The sequence below is a fragment of the Triticum dicoccoides genome, chromosome 1B, assembly GCF_002162155.2.
Source record: "Triticum dicoccoides isolate Atlit2015 ecotype Zavitan chromosome 1B, WEW_v2.0, whole genome shotgun sequence".
Taxonomy (NCBI): Eukaryota; Viridiplantae; Streptophyta; class Magnoliopsida; order Poales; family Poaceae; genus Triticum; species Triticum dicoccoides.
The window spans coordinates 414595496-414601052 of NC_041381.1; the positions used below are offsets into that span (position 1 = coordinate 414595496).

General features: G+C 44.2%; 1 pseudogene; it reads right to left on the reverse strand.

Moving 5' to 3' along the window:
- Nucleotides 1–3703: 3703 nt before the first annotated feature.
- Nucleotides 3704–5199, reverse strand: LOC119305927 (annotated as a pseudogene).
- Nucleotides 5200–5557: the final 358 nt, after the last annotated feature.

The window sequence follows — 5557 nt, forward strand, 5'->3', positions numbered from 1 at the left end:
GCCATTTCTGCCAGCGGAATCGCGCCGCCAGGCAGCACTACACCCGGTTTCACTCGCCAGCGCCCCGGATCCGCTGAGCCGCCCACGGGTTGTCGCGGCCCCGGGTCGACCACCGCCGAGTCACCGCCTGCCCCGGATTCGCCGAACCGCCGAGTCATCATCGATAAGCCCCTTTTCTACCCCTTGTAACTCGATCGCATGTGTTGAAATTTCATTGATGCGAGCTCGGCTGCGATTTTGTACATGAATTTGAGTCCACGCGAGCAGTTTTTGCTCGAGGATTCGTCCTAGTCAAATGAATTGGTGGAGTCCATGCTCGAGCGCCATCGACAACAGATGGTGGTGGTGGTCCTAGCCGTGGAGGTGGAGGATCAAAACCACAAGAGACAGCGAGGATCAACCGTCGGCCGTCTTTGCATCCCTCACAACTGCCATCTCGGGAATATGATGTTGATGCAAGACTACTTCGCAGACAATCCTACCTATCCGCCGCACCTCTTCCGGAGAAGGTATCGTATGCGCTGATCCCTCTTCGTAAAAATTGTGAAACTTGCGAGGGCAATTCTTGTCTTTTACTCAAAGGAGAAACGTTGCGGGGTTGTTGGGGTTTAGCGCATATCAAAAAATACCGGTAGCTATGCGGATGACTGCATATGGCATTCCGGCTGACTATGCCGACGAGTATCTTCACATTGGCGGATATACTACAACTGAGTCAGTGCGTAGGTTCACCAAAGTGATCATCCGCGTCTTTGGTCCTGTATATCTTTGTGCACCCAACAAGGAACACTAAAAAATTGATGACAACAAATGAGAAGTGAGGTTGGCCCGGCATGCTAGGAAGTGTTGATCGCATGCGTTGGACTTGGAAAAACTGCCCGAAGACATGGCACAAACAGTATTGTGGCAAGTCTCGTGATGCAACAATTGTGCTAGAGGCCGTAGCATCCGAGGATTTATGGATTTGGCATTGTTTTTTGGTATGTCGGGTACTCTCAATGATATCAATGTATTGCAACGGTCTCATTTATTTGCTAGACTTACTAATGGTGATGCTCATGCTTGCAACTTCACGGTGAATGGGCATGAGTACACAAAGGGGTGCTATCTTGCAGATGATATTTACCTTTCTTGATGTACATTTGTCAAGAGCATCAAAAAGCCCCAAACTAGGAAGCATATTGAATTTGCAAAGGTACAAGAGGCGCCCAAAAAGATATTGAAAGAGCCTTTGGGGGTTTTGCAATCTGGATTTCTCATTATTCATGGTCCTACTCGTTTTTGGGACAAGCAAACCCTGAACAACATCATGACACGTTGTGTGATTCTTCACAATATGATCATCGAAGATGTGAGGGACATGAACTTGGAGTTCTTCTATGACAATGTCGGTAGCCATGTGAAGCCAGCTAGAGACCCTGAACGCATACAAATTCCTTCAAACATACCGAGAGATTGAAAACGTAAACACCCACCATCAGCTTCAGGAGAATCTCATTAAGCACCATCGGCAAAGGCATGGGCAAAGGCATTGAGCACCGTTGGCAAAGGCACCAACCAATTTTACATTCATTTCATTTAATTTATGTGTGATCGGTATCAGTATTGTATTTGGGGCAATTGTTGTAATTATTAGTTTAATTTGATGATTTTAATAATTATTGTAATTTGGATTCCTAATATTCACATTTTATGTTATTTGAATTCATTTTTTCTGTAATACGGGAGATATGTGTCAAATTCAGAAAATGTGTTTCGCGGGCTCGCGCGGGCTGCGGCCCAACAGACCCCGCCCGCGCGAGCTGCAAAACACGTTTTCCGCGAACTGTAAATGTGTCATAAGGGTTGCCGATATAAGGGGTCTGCTAGAGATGCTCTAAAGGAGGCGGCAGCGTTCCGTTTTATCGGCGTACCCTCCCACGCGCCTCGTCCTCTATATGGCCGGCCCATTGTCGTTTTTTCTCTCCACCGGTTTTGGAAAGGTTCTAGGTCCTTTTTCCTTTGCCTTTTCTTCTTTCTTCTTTTCGCTTTTCTTTTATTTTTCATTTCTTTGTTTTTCAAATCCGTGAACTTTTTTCCAAACTCGCGAACATTTTCGTATTCGTGAAGTCTTTTCAAATTCCTGACTTTTTTAGTCATGCATATTTTTTCAACTTCGTGAACATTTTTTGAAATACATGAACACCTTTTGAAATACGGAAACAATTTTCAAATTCATGAATAATTTTTGAATTCATGAACACTTTTGTGTTTCATGGACATTCAAAGTCATGAATATTTTTGAATTCATGAACGTTTTCAAAACTATGAACTTTTTTCAGAATGGCAAACATTTTTCTAATTCGTGAACATTTTTATGATTTCACGAATATTTTTGAATTCAGAACATGCCATCACTCGCGTCGATAGCAGAGTGGGTGTTGATTTATTGTTCTATACTTAAATGAGTAAATCTAACAAGGATTGCATCTACATAACCAAAAGATGTTCAGTAACAATCAAGGACCCCGATAACGCCTGAACGTTCAGGATTTGACCATGGCAAATCAAATGTTTTCGATGGTAGTTTTAGTGACACGACGATGGAAAGTTTAGTTGCCAAGCATGGCAAATCTGTGTGTGGTGTATTTTTGCCAGAAAATCGCCGTGTGTGTCGACTAAACTTGCCATTCTCGCGTCACTAAAATTGCCATCGAAAACTTTCGATTTGCCATGGTCAAGTCCCGAACGTTCATGATTTATCATTTTCGATAATCAAAGGATAAAGTTAAAAGAATAGCAAGGTAAACTACGATCCTTCTCACGGTAAGTAGACAAATGCACAAATCCATTAATAATTGTCAGTCTTCAGTGCAAAATGATCCACTACCAGCACTGAACACTGAATAATCACGTCGTTATTTGGCCCACAATAGTGGAAATGTCTTGTCCAGCATTCATCTCTACAAATCGTCATCGCGGCTCTCCAAACCCAGACATCAAGCATGAGTCGAACAACACAAAGGTTACAGAGCTAAGCTTCCTACCGGGCTCACCAGAAATAAATTTCACTAGCCCTTACAGGGGGGAAATATCAGGTGCTCCCTATACTCCAAGTCTAAAACATCAATTTTAAATGTTTCAAAAATTCTGAAAAAGATTGTGAATGTTCAAAAGGAATGTGACTACATCCTCTAAAAATTTCAGGTCAAAACTCGAAATGTACATTGAGAAACAAAAAGACAAATTCAGATATGAATAGTGTCAAATGTTGTTTTTGTCTTTTATGATACTATTCATGCTAGATTTCACATTTTTCTTTCTCAATGTGCATTTAGAGTTTGGACCTGAAATTTTTAGAAGTTGTAGTCACATTCCTTGTAAACATGCATATTTTTTTTCAGAATTTTTTGAAACATTTAAATTTGATTTAATTAAAGTTGGAGCATGGGGAGCACCCCAAGGATGGGAGTACTAGATATTTCCCCACACCTTACACGTACAACGGCAGTTAGATCGACACCATACTTCGAGATGACTACCAACTATGTATACTTGAGAAAAATATTGCAAAAATTAAATCTATCTTCATTTATGTCAGTTATAAACTGATCTTGCAAGTTGTACCTTTGCCTAACTTTATTGATATAGCAAAGGTTACGAATACATAGTTAGGACAGCATGTGGCTTAACATTTACAGTAGTATTAGAAATCTTCTACAAAGGACAGAGAGCTAACTGAAGATATTTGTTCATGTATATCCATGCGAGAGAACTTGAAATCTGGCTATTAAGTAATTGAGAATCATCTGAATTCCCATTGCATTCACGAAATACTGTTAATCTCCAGAGAATGCTTCTTCCAAAACATAGAAGTAAGCTTCAGCCACTTTCCAGTTACAAAAACATTCATGTCAGCTATTAATGATATTGATACATGACTGAAAGTTCCCAACACTGGAACATCTTTGTTTACTCTATAGCGAGAAAGTAACATTATCTGGTTCCAGTTTTTGTTCTTCCGCTTAGTCAAGCTCCTTCAGGTTGAGGGTTCACCTTATTGCATATCAATGAAGGAGGGAACGCCATGATGTACGGATAGGAACGAATAGAGCAGGGAGTGACAGGGCAGAGCTTATTCAGCTCCTCTGTTTCAAGGCAGAAGGACATGAAAAAGCAAGAATTCGAATGCGTCACACAAGAAGTAGAAAGATACACCAAACCACCGATAATCGCCACAACATTGAGAGCACAATCATCATGCAGAGTGATCGCATCCTGCACCGGAAATGTCTTATCCAGGATCCATCTATCAACGTCGTCATCATCCGGTCCCCAGACCCAGACAACAAGCGTGAATCTAACCGTGCAAACCAAGCAGAGCCTCCCATCCTTGGTTTCGCCAGGCTTAAATTCCCCTTTCCCTTCCATATGCAGCGGCGGATTGATTTGCGAGAATTGCAGTGTAGCCGTATTCAGCACAAGGATATTGGCTCCGCTTGTAAATGTCCAATAGACAAACCCATTCACCATCGTACCATCATGATTGCAGTGATCATCCTCTGAAAACGGGAAAACCTGCCACTCTCTGGTATCTGATGAGAACACGGCAGCTTGCGCCCCGCACTCGTCATGACAGACAGAGACAATGCGGAACTGCTCGTGGCATTCTTCAGAGGCGAGCATGTGGAACTCAACGTGCATGTCGCTGCAGATCTCGTCCGGTGGCGCGGAGAAGAGATCCAGGGCCCGTGTGAGGGGATCGTAGACAGCCATTTGCTTGATTTCCCAGTTGACGAGAACGACATATCCGTCGCGGCAGTCTTCCATGGATCACTCGCGATCGGCGTCCTTATCGTCTTCGGGGAGCAGGGTAAGGAAGACATCGGCGCCGCGGATGGCGGCGGCGTGGTCCACGTCGGAGCGGCGGCGGGTGGGCGCGAAGGTGGGCATGGCGGCATCGTGGATCTCAACGAAGACGCCGAGGAGCGGGGGTGAGTGGAGGTCGCGGAACCGGCGGCGGAATGCAGGCGACGAGCGGACGGCGCGGAGGAAGGGGCTGCAGGTGAGGGAGGCGCGGACGAGACTTGGGACGGAGGGGAGGCAGAGGAATACCTCGCGCAGAAGGTCGTCGCCGAGGGCGCATATTGTGGTGGGAGCGGGTGGCGGGGATTTCTTCTCCTTCGGCGGCGGCGGCGGCGGAGGTTGCTGAGAGGCCATGTCGCGCACTGGAAATGAGTAAAAGAGGCGGCGGCGTTCCGTTCTATTTCAACACCTTTTTTTTAGCAAAATTCTATTTCAACATCTATGTTAGTTTTTAGTGCGAGTGCTTCTTCTTTTCTTTTTTTGAGTCAAACTTCTTTTTTAGCCGTAACCACACTTTATTGAATGATAACAAGGTTTACAGAAATAATAAGAGGATCATGGGATCCCAAGCCACACATGGCTGCCAGTTTCTAGAGAACTACTACCCCGTCCCATAATGTCGTTTTTGCAACCTAATATAGCTTGCAAAAACTTCTTATATTATGGGACGGTGGGAGTAGAAATTTTCGCTAAATTATGAGCCTTCCAGTTC